This window comes from Dromiciops gliroides, chromosome 2 (genome assembly GCF_019393635.1).
Source record: "Dromiciops gliroides isolate mDroGli1 chromosome 2, mDroGli1.pri, whole genome shotgun sequence".
NCBI lineage: Eukaryota > Metazoa > Chordata > Mammalia > Microbiotheria > Microbiotheriidae > Dromiciops > Dromiciops gliroides.
In genome coordinates, this window is record NC_057862.1 from 369,734,538 (window position 1) to 369,749,797 (window position 15,260).

General features: G+C 44.9%; 1 protein-coding gene across 21 annotated transcripts in view; it reads left to right on the forward strand.

Moving 5' to 3' along the window:
• Nucleotides 1-15,260, forward strand: part of SRC (SRC proto-oncogene, non-receptor tyrosine kinase) — a 115,367-nt gene that overhangs the window by 23,996 nt on the left and 76,111 nt on the right. For 9 of the 21 annotated variants that reach the window (XM_043990301.1, XM_043990308.1, XM_043990316.1 and 6 more), the window contains one exon: nt 3,359-3,407. The exons of the other annotated variants lie outside the window; for them this stretch is intronic. The gene's annotated coding sequence lies outside the window, so the exon portion shown is untranslated. The remainder of the gene's footprint in view (nt 1-3,358; nt 3,408-15,260) is intronic. 21 annotated transcript variants of the gene reach the window in all.

The window sequence follows — 15,260 nt, forward strand, 5'->3', positions numbered from 1 at the left end:
CCCATCATCCATTCCCGCCCAGTAACAAGCTTCTCTCTTAGGAACTCACATAGAACTTAGTTTTTGTTTTTTTGAGACTCCAATCTGCCTACTGTGCCCAAACTGGAAGTGCAGCAGTCACACAGGGCCTGATCCCAACAATGATCAGCATGGAAGCTTTAAGCTGCTCCCTTTTTTGCCCTGGGCTGCCTCACCCTTCCTCAGGCAGTCAGTAGCTCTCCCCTCCCTCTGGATTGCCATATTGATGCCAGACTAGGTGAGGACACCCAATTAACTGTAGCTCCCCTGCAGCTCAGAACTCCCAAACTCAAGAGATCCATCAGCCTGAGTGATCCCAGCAGCAGGGTTGACAGTCACGTGCCACCATGCCTGGCAGTACTTGGTTTTACAGTGTATTTATCATTTAATATTGAGTATTGTAGTTACTGTGTGTCTTATCTCCCTGCTAAACTTTGAGCTCTTGGAGGACATTGACCATATTGTTTATAGAGGCTTGTCATGGCTATCCTGATGTCTGGGGGTGGAGGGAGGGCTGGTTCTTTGCCTGGCCAAACCTTGACCCCAGCCCCTGTCACTTTTCTCTTCAAGGTCCTGGGTTCTGGGCCATGGAGATGCTGAGCCTCATTCCTTATGCCCACAGGAAGCAGGCTCACCTCCTCACCCTGTCAATGACAGGTGCTTCCCTGGGCACAACAACATGAAATACTGGTTCTATTTGGGGAATGTTCTGATGCTCCTGTTGTATTCTCTTACACTCATTTTAGAAAATATGTAGGTTTGGTTACCAGTTGGAACTGGCTCCTTGGGTATTTAAAAAACCCAAAACAAACAATATTGTTGGTTGGGATTGTGGTTCAGTAAAAATATTGTTACTTGGGTTCATTTTGGGGTTCTGCAAGCTAATGTGGTACATTTTGGCCTTTGATTTGTGGTTTGCTTAATGTCTCTGGTTAGTCTATAGATCATAGAGTGTCAGAGCTGAGGAGGCCCTTGCAAGTACAAGCTAGATGGGACCTTAGGACTTAGAATGCAGAATGTAAGAGCTAGAAGGGAATTTAGAACATAAAACCTAGAACCACAGAGCTGGAAGACACCTCGGGACAGAGCTAGAAGGGGAAAACCTTTGAAAATACACCACAGACTTTTAGAGCAAGGAAGAACCTCAAAACCTGAAGGGATGCAGCTGGAAGGGGTCTTAGAACATAGAATGTGGGATGTTATGGCTACAAGAGACTTTGAAAACAGTCTGTCAGAGTCACAAGGAATATCAAATAGAGGTTTTCAGGGAGGAGGAACCTTAGAAAATAGACCAATTAATCCAGAAACATTTATTTTTTAGTACTTACAGGAAACCACAAACTATATTGGAAGGAACCTTAGGGATCATCAAATCCAATCTCCTCATTTTACAAATGAGGAAACTGAGGCCCATAATACAGAAGTAACTTGCTTAAAGGTTCCATAGTTTCTTAGCAGTAGAACTCTGATCTCCTGACCCCATCTGGTAGTTCTTCTTTTGGTCACTTCCTAGCTGCCAGGATTGACTGCTTTAGGCCCCTTCAGAAGACTTAGGAGTCTGAAAAGACAGTCTCTGTTGTAGAAGTAGGGGTAGGAAAGGAGGAGAGGAAAGGAGAGAAGAGAGCATGGGAAGATGGGAGAGAAACTTATCCATGATGCTCTGGGAATCTTTTGCAGCCTCATGTTCCCAGGGGAAAGATGAGATGGGTTCTGATTCTCCAGAGATTCAAGAAAGTTGGAAATGGCAGGTCCCATGGCCCAAAGAGAGGAGTTCTTAGACTAGGGTTGTAGGTGACTGGCCCCTGCTTTGAATTCCAGTGTTCTGGCTCAGATCTAAGTGGCATGGGGAGTTAGGCCCCCTTTTCCCCCTGCAGCTTTTCATCCCAGGGCTGTAAACAGCGGGAAGGAAAGAAAGCCCTATTGTGCTAGAGAAGAAAGCTCTTAGCTGAGTTCCCACCCTGAGCCTTCTAAATTGGGCCCTGAGGCTGCAGACCCCTTGGTTACCCTTTCCTTTTCTCTCCTTCCTCTGAGGAAGCAATTTTCTCTGAACCAGGGGCAAGGGGGAGTGGGAGGCAATTTAGTATAAGGGAAATATTGTAGGCCTGGGAGTTTGTATACTTGGGTTCTGGTTAGGCTTATTTTTGTGGTTATTTTGTATATTTTATTAATTTATAATTACTCAAAGCTCACATTTCTATAGCAGTTTAAGCTATATAAACCATCTTCCCCTACCCCTAACCACCATCTGGGATAGGAAGTGTATATACAGTGTATATATCAGGAACAGTAATTATATATGTTAATAATTAGCTCCATTTTGGGGTGAGAAAACTGAGGCTAAGAACTGACTTGCTTGTGGCCCTATAGTTTAGTAAGTGTGGGATTTGGACTTATGTCTCTAAAGTCCAAGTCTTTCTCAGAAAATGCTCTTTCCACCACTCCATGCTTCCTCCCTTCCTCCCTCCCTCCCTCTCTCTCTCTCTCTCTCTCTTGGGTGGGGCAGTGAAGATTAAGTGACTTGCCCAGGGTCACACAGCTAGTAAGTGTCAAGTGTCTGAGGTCAGGTTTGAACTCAGGTCCTCCTGAATCCAGGGCTGGTGCTTTATCCACTGAGCCACCTAGCTGCCCCCATGGTTCCTCTCCTAATGATAATTCACATGTTCATATATTTAAATAGTGTTGTGGGATCTTGGAGTTTGAATTGGATTGACCTTTGGAGTCCATCTAGTCTAATTGTCCCCTCCTCAGTTTTACAGATGAAGTAACTAAGACTAAGAAAGGTGACTCCCCAAAGTCATACAAGTAGGGTCCAAGGTGGTATTTGAGCCCAGGTCCATATGTGGTTAGGTGTATATCCATTTCATGTAATGGCGTATATGTGTACACGTATGTACATATCTAGGATTGTAGGTCTAGAGCTAGAAGGGACCTCAGAGGCCACATTGTCCAATCCCTTCATTTTTCTTTCTTTTTCTTTCTTTTTTTTTTTGTGGGACAATGAGGATTAAGTGACTTGCCCAGGGTCACACATCTAGTGAGTGTCAAGTGTCTGAGGTCGGATTTGAACTCAGGTCCTCCTGAATCCAGGGTTGGTGCTTTATCTACAGTGCTACCTAGATGCACCACCCCCTTCATTTTTCAGGTGAGAAAACTAGGCCCAGAGATGTCCATTGACTTCCCAAACTCTCAGAAATAGTAGCAGAAACAGGATTTGAACCCAGGTCCTCTGACTCTAGGGTCAGTGAACTCTGTGTGTGTGTGTGTGAATATATAAAAATTTTAAAAGTGAATTCTTCTATGTCAGGCAAATGGTGTAAATCTTGTGATCCTTATTTTACAGATGAGGAACTTCAGAGATACGAAATGAATTGCTGACTGTCAAACAGCTAGTAAGTAGCAGAACCAGCTCTTTGTGACTTTGGGCAAGACCCTCCCCATCCTGGGCCTCAAGTTCCTCTTCTTTCAAATAAGGGAGTTGGCTCAATGGTCTATAAGTGTCTTTCCAACCCCAACATTCTGAGAGTTAGTTCAAACTCCCCATCTGGGGTAGGCTTGGATCTCCACTTTTGGCTTACAGCTTCTGGTTTGTTTCTGAATGGGACTGGAGTCAAGTTTCTGACATCTGACATTCTGGGAAAGGAAGTCAGGGGCTTAATGGGTTCTGATCTGACATGTGGGTATCAGTTTGCCAGTCAACCTACCAGTATTTCCTAAGTACCTACTGTCTATGTGAGATACAGAGATGAATCAAGTATGGTCCCTGCTTGAGAGGAACTTGGAATGTGGTTGCATAGGTAAGACATAGAGCTGTGAAGACATCTAATAGTGTGAGCTAGCCACTAGCCAAGTGCTAGATGAATGCTATAGCTGATCCCTTGGAGTGGACAGAAAAGGCTTTGCTGAAGTTGGGGTTGTTGATGAATGCTTTGGTGGGTGTCTAGGGCACATGGTTTGGAGAGGTCTTCATGTGCCAGGATCCACAGATTCAGAGACAAAACATGGAAAATGGTTCCTTCCCTTGAGGAATTCAAGTTTTGTTGGAGAGAAACAACACGTACACAGATAAAACAAATACAGAATACATATAAAATAAATACAAAGTAATTGGTGGGGGGAGGGATTGTGGAGAATTGCTAACAATTGGACTCTCCCTGACGATGGACGATTTTTCTCAAAAGCTATGATGTGCTAGTTAGATTCACTTAGTACCAAAATTAATCCCTGGGAGTAGCAATATTAGTACTTTAAAAGAAATAGCTGTATTCTTTCATTGATGTGCCAAATTGTAGCCTATTGGCCTGAAAATGTAAATGTAGCATGCCAAAGTGTCTAAAACATTGCTAGGGGGTAAAGTATATGTGCCTTTGGGATATTATTATTATTATTATTATTACTGCTAATATGCAGGGTTTTTACTTTTTTTTTTTTGGTGAGGCAGTTGGGGTTAAGTGACTTGCTCAGGGTCACACAGCTAGTAAGTATCAACTGTCTGAGATCGGATTTGAACTCAAGTCCTCCTGACTCCAGGGCCAGTGCTCTATCCACCGTGCCACCTAGCTACTCCCTTTTTTTACTCTTTTCGAAAATTTAACAAAACAAAATTTTAGCAGTCTTCAGCAAAGCAGGGAGTCAGGAAAGTCACAGGTGTATTAGAGGGGGACAGTGTGACTGGGACACGTGTAAAAATAATAATAGCTTATCTTTAAATAGTGCCTTATAGTTAAAAAGTGCTTTATATGCATAACCTTCTTTGTTCTCTACAACAGCTTATGGGTTAGGTCTTGCCAGTTTAAATACTCCCATTTCCCAGATGAGGAAATTAATCAATGGTCCATGAAACCCTTAGATGAGATGATTGCCAATGATCTTTCTAAATCTAAATCCTGTGCTCCTAGAAATGATTTTTAAAAGGTTCCATAGTTTGTAATGGTAGAGCTGAGACTCAAGTGCTCTGTCTCTGTCATGTTTTCTATCCCTCCATGCTTTTCATTTATCCCAGCTGCCCTTTAGCAGAGGAGCTAGCGTTGAAAAGATCTTCACCATCCAGATTGGGGAGGGCCTCAAATGCTAAGCTGAGAAGGGTGAACTTTTATCCTGTAGGCTATAATAGGGAGCTAATGAAGATTAATGAGCAGGAGAGTGAAGTGATCAGAGCTTGACTTCAGGAAGATTAACTTAGCTGCATGTGAAAGAGAAGAAACAAGAGAGAGAGTAAGTGGAGGCTATTTTAGTAGTTTAGGCAAATGACAACAAAAGGCTAGGATGGTGGCCGTAAGGGTGGATGCCAGGATCATTTTGAAGGGAGAATCTGAAGGCCTTGGTGACAGATTGGATGGAGGAGTTGAGGGGGAGAAAGGAGTCAAGGACAAGTTCAGAGCTTTGAGTGGGTTCGAGCCTAGGAGACTGAGAGGACACTGGGATCGATGACAGGATTCTGTGTCCTGGTTAATTGATGTATTCAGTGCCTTCCAGCCTTTGGGGACTGGTTGTCTTGTCCAAGGATGGCCAGCCAGCTTGCATGTAGGCAGGAGGTGAGGCTGAGTGTGGGGAGTGTCTTAAGCTGACAGGCTCTGAATTCCCCAGCCCAGCTGCTCTGTTAGTTCCTCCTCCTCCTCCTCCTCCTCCTCTTCCCCCCCCCCCCCCGCTTTGACCTCCCCTCTGTTGCCTACGTTGTGAATGTGTCCCAGCCTGAAGAATACTAGATCGTAGGATATTAGAGCTGGGAGAGACCTAAGAAACCATGTTGTCCAGTCCTTTGACTTTACATACAAAGAATCTTAAATGCAGAGAGGGGATGTGCCTTGATCCAGGTCACACATGGAGTTAATGACTTGGGGCTTGGATTAGGTCTCATGAGTAGTTTGTGGTTGGAACTAATATGGTATACAGGAAAAAAACACTGGACTTGGGGTCAGAAGACTTGCATTTGCTTATTAGATCTCCTTATGAGCTGTGAGACTCAGGGCAAGCCACTTATTTCTCTAGAAGGGTTTCAGATTCCTTATGTGTAAAATGAAGGCATTGGAATGGATGATGGTGTCTAAATTCCCTTTCGGTTCTAATATTCTATGATCCAGGGAACATTATTTTGCTTCTTTAATTGTGGAATTAAAGGTTTGGTCCTTTGTGAAAAGCCTTTCAAGGAGTAGATGGGGGGCTTTGACTTCCTATCCCTTGAAGTCAGACGTTTAAGTCCGTCCATGGGTGTAGGTGCCCGTCCAACACTTAGTGAAATGAAACTGAATTGTCAGAGGCCTTAAGGGGAGAAGTGAACCTACTGAGGTCTGACCTAAGTTGACTTTCTGCTGTGCTGGCACTTCCTCTGCTTTGGGAAGGGTGGTTTCAGGACAAAGAGAGGAGAGAAGGGTGAGGTCCAGCAGCCTGGGATGTGGGGGGCTCTGGGTTAAGAAGGTCAGCATAATTGACTATCTCCCCACTGCTGCTATCAATAATAATAGTTCACATTTATATTATGCTTTAGGTTTTGCAAAGTAGTTCGATGTACAATGTCCTAGGAAGTAGATGCTACCAACATTCCCATTTTACAGACGAGAAAACTGAGGCTCAAAGAAGACAAATGGCTTGTCCAGAGTTACACAGCTAGTAAAGCGTCATGGTACAGTAGAAAGAGCATGGGCTCTGGATTAAGAGGATCTGGGTTCCAGTCTTGCCTCTGACATTTATTTCCTTTGTGGGCAAGTTGATTAAATTCCCTGGGGTTCAGGGAACGAAAGGGTTGGGCTGGTGTGTCTACCCAGGTCCACTCTAGCTCTGCTTCTGGGATTCTATTTAACAGTCTGAGGCAGGATTCAAACACAGATTTTCCTGACTCTCAAGTCCAACACTGTCTCCTTTGCCATGCTGCTAATATTACCCATTGCCTTCCTATCCCTGAATTTAGCTGGGCCTGATCAGTACCTGACAAGATCCCCAGGAGATCCAATGGGTTCCAGACTATTTCCCAGATTCAGCTTTCTCTCCTGTGATCTTGGCTCAGCCTCTCTGAAAGCTTCAGGTTGAATATGCCCAAGCCCACCTCATTCAAGGACCCCTTGCTATCATAATACTAGCTCATTGGGATTTATGAAGTGCTTTACAGACAGTGAGTCTTCCCAGCAAACTTTTGGTCATAAAATTGACAGATTTCGAGCTGGGAGGAACCTTAGACATTGCCCAGCCAAAGCCCTTGATCTTTGCAAAGGAAGAAAGTGAGGTTAAAATGACTTACCCAAAGTAACACAGCTAGCAAATGGCAGAGCTGAGATTCAAACTTAGGCCTTTTTGACACCACATTTGGGGTTATTCCCACCATACCATGCTACCTGTTCTGTCAGAGAACCCTCAGGGGATCAGGGTATTCAAGGAAAGGTTCCTGGCAATGTTGCAAAACCACATGTGGTTGATGTGGTGGCTGGGCAGAGCCCAGATCAGGGTAGGCCCCCTTTTCTTCTCCTAGCTAAATGTCCAAAGGGCTGTTGGCCAAAGATGACACACAAGCTTTTACAAGGAGGTATGTTACCACTTCTGTGCTTGGTAGTTCCACTGTCTTCCTACATGTAGGTTTTTCTCCACTAGTGCAGATCACATCCTATTCATGCCTTTCCATCCTGTGCTATTCTTGCTCATGTCCTCCCACAAATCTTTATCTTGTTTCCTTCTTTAAATGTTGCATTATTGCTTTTTTCTTTTCAGTAGTCAGTCAGCCACAGGAGGTCCCAATGACCTCCTTCACCCTCCTCCATAGGACTGTCCTTTGTAACTAATAAATACAGTTGAGCACAGCCAACCATGGGATCATAATGTCATAGCTCGAAATCCAGAAAGGGCCTCTGAGGACAACTAGCACAGACCTCTCACTTTCTAGATCACACTGGTCGTGTCTGTAAACGTGTCTGTAATTCCACTCACTCCCTCCCTCAGACAATCAACAAGCATCTATGAAGTGCTTCCTTAGCACAGTGAGATACTGTGCTAAACCTTGGGGATGCAAGGAAAACCCAACAACAATCCCTGCCTTCTTATAGCAGACACAACTAGCACATACAAGATATGCACAGGGTAGATGGGAAGTAACCTTTAGAGGGAAGGAGGAACTGACATTTATTAAGCACCTACTATGTCTCAGGACTGTGCTAAGCACGTTACAAATGTTATCTCATTTGATCCTCACAACAGCCTGTGAGGTAGGTGCTATTATCTCTACTTTACATATGAGGAAACTGAGGCAGGCAGCATAAATGACTTGTCCAGGGGCAAACAGCTAGTAACTGAGTTCAGATTTGAACACAAGTCATCTGGGAGTCCAAGCTCAGCGCTCAAACCACTGTGCCACCCAGCATCTTCTAATAGCTGAGGGGACCAGAAAAGGCTGGAACAAGATGATGATTGAGCTGAATACTGAAGAAAGCCAGCAATTCTAAAAGGCAGAGGTGAAGAGACATGACATAGGGGATAGCCTGGGCAAAGGCCCTGAGACTGGAGATGGAACATTCCTTGTGAGGCAGCAGGAAGACCAGGATAGCTACAGCTTAGGGTAAATGAGAGAGAACTACATGGGAAGAGATGGGAAAGCTAGAAAGGGACTAAGTGATGAAGAACTCTGAATGCCTCACTTGGAGCCCATGACCTCGGACAAGAAGCCTGAAGCAAACTTCACCATCCGGCCTCTGAAGTCACAATTGGTTCTTCATAGAGGATTCACCCAAGGGTAGAGAGCTTTTCCACTGGTACCTGGGAGAAGGGGGACAAAGAGTCAGAAATGAGAGACCATGGTGGGCTGGGGTTTTCAAGGAAGGCTTCCAGGGGGAGGTGGGGCTAGCCTAGGACATAGATGCAGACTGTAGTGCTAGTGAGACAGCCTCCCTGTACTCTTCCTTCATCTTCTCTTCACTGGCTCCTTGCGCTGTGTTCCTGCGACTACTTCAATGCCTCCTCTGCACTGCCTGATGCGCGATGATGTCATTCCCATATCACCACCTCCTTGAATCCTGTTCTAATGTGAGTGATGCAGAGTTCAGGGTGGATGTGGCCTGGGATTGAACAGGTGAGCTTCTATGGCCAGCTCTCAAAAGGGAATCTTATGTAGTTAAATTCAGGTTCTAGGTCCCAAGCACCTCCTACGTGACCATCCCAATGTTTGGTTAGACAGGGGAACTAGGTCAGATACCATTCCTGCCCTTATGAAGTTTATGGTCAAGTAGGGGAATGAAGTGCAAAGAGAAAGAACTGTAATACACAATAATACATGATAAATATGTTTAGAGGGTGCAAAAAAGTTATTACTGCGCCTCAGCACATAGCAGGTGCTTAATAAATGTTTTTATTTTTACTTACTCACTGACTGACTGACTGACCAGGGAGATCAAGGAGGACTTCATGGAGGAGGTGGCCTTTTAGTTTGGCATTAGAGGATAAAAAGACTTTCAACAGGACAGGAGGTTAGGGAAAGGATAGGCTAGATACCTGAACAAAAGTGAAGAGTGTATAGAATCCCTGGAGACAGAGTTGTCCAGTGTTTTAGGAATCTACAGTATCTTTGGGGAGAAAAGACTGACATCAATCTGTTAAGGGTTAAAATTCTAGCTAGTCTGTCTAAAATATCTAATGAGTGGTCGCCAATAAATTATAAGCTTTAGCAAGAGTTAGACTTTTAAGCATTTATTAAGGAGAATAAGAATTTTGGTAAAGAGAGAAAAAGGCCTAGATTCCTATCTATTAAAGGGAGAGCACATTTCTAGCTCCGCTCTCCACCAGAGTCCAAAGGCCAGAGCCCGAGACTGAGCGCCAGTCTCTTCCTTCCTCCTCCCACTAGTCCGCGTCACTTCCTGACTCCTGAAGAAAAGACTCCTGGTCTTGCCCTCAAAGACCTTCCCTTCATGGGCAGAACTCTTCTACAGTAAGTATCCAGCAGGTGGCGTTATTCCAATCGTTACAGTCTCTTCCTTCCTCCTCCCACTAGTCCGCGTCACTTCCTGACTCCTGAAGAAAAGACTCCTGGTCTTGCCCTCAAAGACCTTCCCTTCATGGGCAGAACTCTTCTACAGTAAGTATCCAGCAGGTGGCGTTATTCCAATCGTTACAAAACAGAGCCTAATACCAGAGAGCACAGAGAAACCCTGCATGAATTTGTCCTGATTAGCAGCCTTTAAAAAAAGAAGCAGAGGAAGCCTGGCAGGGAGGGAAAAACATTTGCTTCCACATCAAGAAAGGTCTGCTTTGAGATCCCAGCTCCATCACTGGTGACCTTGGTAAGTCACTTTCCCTAGTCTGAGTCTGTTTTTGCAACCATAAAATGGAGATGATACTATTTACTCTTTCCATTTCACTGGATTTTGTGAGGAAAGTGCTTTGGAAACCTTAAAACACTGGAGAAGTGGGAGTTATCATCATCATCATTACCACATTGTTATTGCAATTTAACAACCTCACCAGAGAATCTTGAAACCCCTCTGATGGGGCTGATCAATTGCCCCTTTGTAGCATTTTTGCTGTGGAACTGTCCCTAGTAGTTTTGTTTTCCTTAATATCATGTTTTTGCAAAACCATATGGCGGGTAGGTACTATTATTTCCCCATTTTATAGTGGAGGAAACTGAGGCGGACATAGGTTAAGTGACTTGCCTAGGGTCACAAAGCTAGTTAAGTGAGGCTGGATGTGGACTCAGGACTTCCTGACTTCAGGTTTAGGGCTCTATCCACTGAGCCACCTAGCTCCCTCTCAGTTATGAGTTAGCAGCATGAGAGTTTAAAAAACACACTCACCCCACCCCCCGCCAAGATCTTAGATTTCAATAATAAGAGATTTAATGTCCAGAAGGTAGGTGAGAGTCCCACAGTTCTCTGCCTTGGTTAAACCACCCCTAGCAAATTTTGTTCAGTACTGGAGTTTCTAAGGGCTTTGAAGCAAAACGTGAGGAACAGTTGGAGGAATCAGGGCTATTTATTTCATTGCAAACTCTATGAAATCATGGTCTGTATGCAGTCTTTGTGTCCTCATTGCCAGCATAGGGCCTTTCACATAGTAGGGGGCTTAAGATGCATGCTTGTTCCACAAAATTAAATATTTGGCCTGAAGAAGAAGAAACTTGGGTAGACCTTCAGATATCTGCCAGGTTATTTTGTGAAGCTAGCTATAGGGACTGCACCTGTGTTTTCATTGACTCAGAGAACTCCCAGATGCAGAAACTTCCTCTACAAATAAATACAGGTCAGCTCCTTCCCTGAAACTTTCATTTTTAGAAAATTGCTTAAGAGGTCAAGTGACCTGGCCAGGCTTACATCGTCAGGATGTGTCAGGTGGGACTTGAACTCGGCTCTTCCTGGCTTAAAAGCCAACCTTCTATCCACCGTGCCATGTTTTCTTTCTTGTTATGGAAGAGAGAGGCAACCTTTGCTTGGCTTGGTGGCCGAGGGCAGAAGCAGAATGAGTGGGGAAGTGTTAGAGGGCGGCAGATGTGAGCTCAAAAAGAAGAATTTTCTAAGTGTGAGAGTAGAGTGGCCTGGCTTACTGAGGAAGTGAGTGCCTTATCGCCAGACGTGTTCAAACAGAGCCAGGCTGCTCCTTTTTGAGGGCTCTTATGGAATAGATATGTACTCGAGGTCCGAGTTGGCATGGACTTCCCCTCCAAAGTCTTTTCCCCACTCCAGCTCTCACAAGGGCTTCCCCTCCTCCTCCAGGCCTTCAGGTTCATTCTCTTCCACCTGGAATTCCTAAGTAGTGCCCAGACACACCCTGAATACTTCCCCAACTTATCGGGCTGAGTCACTTCACTTTAGGAGGGAGTCTGGAAACCCAGGGAGTGTCACGGATGGGTCAGGTGGAGAAGCTTTGAGGGGGTGGGGTGGAGCGTCTCCACTCTCCCTGACTCGGGCGCTTAGTCAAACCTACCAGCCTCAGCTGGCCTCTGAATTTCTGACAGCTAAGGCAGGTATAGCAGGGAAGTCTGGGAGAGTGTGGAGGTGAGACAGCAAGTCTAGGCAAGAGCCTGTTAGGAAGGTGATGCATGATATGCCTGAAGTGAGGCTTTTGCCTGTGGTCTGGGAGATGTCCATGGACCCAAATGACAGGTTGTCTGCCGTGTAATTGCCAGATGTGGCATGTGTACCTTGGGGGGCCATTTTCTTTTTAATTCTTAGTACAATGCCTAAGGTTTCAGGTAAAAGAGCCCTCTGCTCACGTTGCAGTACTGCCCTGGTTCTGAAAAATGGTGAAGAATCCCAAAAGCTAGAAGAGGTCTGATCCACTGCCTCATTTTATGGAAAAAAATCCTTGGAACCCGCCCCTGCCCCCAATAAAAATAGTCTCCCTACACACTACAGTATAAGTAGATGTGATTTTGCCTAGCTCAGTTCTTGTTTGTTTGGTTTTGGGGGGCAGTGAGGGTTAAGTGACTTGCCCAGGGTCACACAGTTAGTAAGTGTCAAGTGTCTGAGATCATATTTGAACTTAGGTCCTCCTGAATCCAGGGCCAGTGCTTTATCCACTGCACCACCTAGCTGTCCCCTCTTTTGTTTGGTTTTTAGTGAATTATTCAGAGCTAGGAAATACCATACAACAATATAGAATGATTGGGGTGGAAGGAACCTTGGAACATGGAATGTCAGAGCTGGGTATATACGGTAAACTTGACATATAGGTAAACTGAGTCCCATAGAGGGGAAGCTGCTTGTCTAAGAAAACAGCACATTAGTGGTAGACCAGAACCTGGTTCTCCTGACTCTCAGTCTAACACTTTTTTTCTGTTATACAATAGAACAATCTTGTAAACACTTGAAACAACGACATGCTATCTGCCCATGCCCCCATCTCTGTCTCAGCATTAGTTCCAACTAGCCTTTCTGTCTGTATTAGTGCCCTTTCCCCTCTCACTTTCCTAAACTCTTCAGATTAATCCTCAAGCCTCTCATGCAAGTGCCCGTGCGAGGGGCAGTTCGCTCTCTGCCTCAAGCTGGGGTGCTAGCATCTGGGGAAAAGGTTCTGAGTTTTCTTTTGGAAGTCACAGTATCCGCTTTAGAAGAGTAGGGCCTGTCCCAACAGGCCATTTGGTGGGGGGTAGAATCACATTTGCTAAGCTGGTTCGAGGCAATCCAGTCACTCCACATGCACGAAGCCAAATTCCTTTTTGTTTCCTAAGGGTACAAGCGGATTTCTGCTTTCCTGGGCTGTCTGTTAAAGATTGCCTTAGCTAGGGCTCCAGACACGGACATTTCTATTTTCTTTTGGACTATGGTAGCTGTGACTGTATACAATTTTTTAACTGACTTACTACTAGCTGCGTGACCACAAATCACTTCACCTTCCCCAGGACTCAGCTTCCCTGTCTGTAAAATGGACTAGATAATTTCTGGGGTTCCTTCCAGCTCTAAATCCCACGATGTATTCTCTCCTCACGTCTGGCTGCACGAGCAGGCAGATGCCTCTGCTTTGTGCTGGGTCATCTTGGGAAAGGTTCTTCCCTCCCACTCCACCCACTCAAATGCCTCCCCCACCTGCTCACAGATGCATGACATTTTACCATCAGTAACAATGATGGTGCACATTTGTTTCTTCGGTATTTTAAAGTTTACACAGTCCTTTTCTCCCAATAACATTGTGAAATAGGTAGTACAAGTATTGTTATTCCATTTTATAGAAGAGGAAACTATGATGAGAGGAAAAATAACTTGCTTGGTCATACAATTAGGGCCAGAGCCAGGCCTCAACCAATCACACCAATGTTTGCAACCTTGGACTCATCTATGACTCTTCTCTTTCCTGTCATGACTCTCCCCCCATGCCCACATCCAATAAGCTGTCCATCATATCTGCATAACAGATCTTCCATCTCTTTTTCTTTTCTATCAGTGCCACCCCTTTAGTTTAGGCCCCTATCTCTTACTGCCTGGGGTACTTCAATAGCTTCTTTTTTATCATAAAATTATTTTATTATTTTCCAGTTACATGTAAAGATAGTTTTCAACATTTGTTTTCATAGGATTTTTAGTTCCAAATTCTTCTCCCACCCTCCCCAAGAAGGAAAGCAAACTGATATAGGTTATATATGTACAATCACATTAAACATTTCTGCATTAGTCATATTGTAAAGGAAGAGTCAGAACACAAGGGGAAAACCTCAAAAAAAAGAAAAACCAACAACTCACTAGCTTCTTAATTGGTCTCCCTGCCATCAGCCTCTTCCCTTCTTAATTTATCCTCCACTCTACTGCCAAAGCGACTTTCTTAAGCTCAGGTCTGACCAAGGTCACTTCCCAACTCAGCAAGTGACAGTGGCTCCCCATTGCCCGTACTATAAAATGCAAACTTCTGTGTTTGGTATTTAAAGCCTTTTTTATTCTTACTCCTACCTGTCTTTCTGGACTTCCCACATTTCTCTCCCTCACAAACCCTAAATTCAAGTCAAACTGCCTACTTGCTGCTAACCATCCACAGCACTGCATTGCTCTCCTCCCCATTTCCTGGTCTAGGAATCCTTAGCCAGCTTTAAGGCCCAGGTCAGACACTGTGTCCCGCAAGGGTCCTTTCCTGATTTCTTCCCCAGTTGTTAGTGCTTCCCCCCACCAATCAAAAAAAGTGCCCTGTATAAATTTTGTCCTGACTTATTTGTGCACATGTTACCTCCCTTGAGGGTACAGACTTTACAAAACAGTTTCCCTTCATGGGATCTGTGCCTAGCACAGTGACTGGTACAGAGTTGGTGCTTAATAGCTGTTTACTGAATTGGAGCCTAGGTCTTGTGACTCCAGTTCTGGTCCTCTTGTCCACATCCTGAAAAGGGTGATGGGAAGTCACTGTGGTCGGTGTACTTCAGCACGAGTGAGTTGGAGTCCTAGATGATCCTAGGATTTGGAATGGGGAGGTCAGCCCATTCTAGTCCAACTCTGTCATTGGGCGACTCAGTGAGGCTGTGACCTCCTCGGTATTGCAGGAAGGGAATAAGATCCGGCCTCATGGGTTCAAATCCCTCTTCCCTTCCTTGGCCCTGTGTCTGACATTGAGCCGACTGAGAAGAGTCTAGAATGTTCTCACTGTCAGCTCTGACATGGCTCTTGCAGTGCCTAATTCTGAGTGCTCTCTCTGCAAGGGGAGATGGCAGTGCTGTGAGAACACTTGGGCACCAGCCTGTCTTCTACACACTGGGGACTGTGCTGTTCCCTGGAGAGAACTCCCTATGCCATTTTATTCTGGGAACAGAAAATTAATAACTCTTCCCTCCCCCCCCCCAACACCCACTTCCCTGCCTCTCT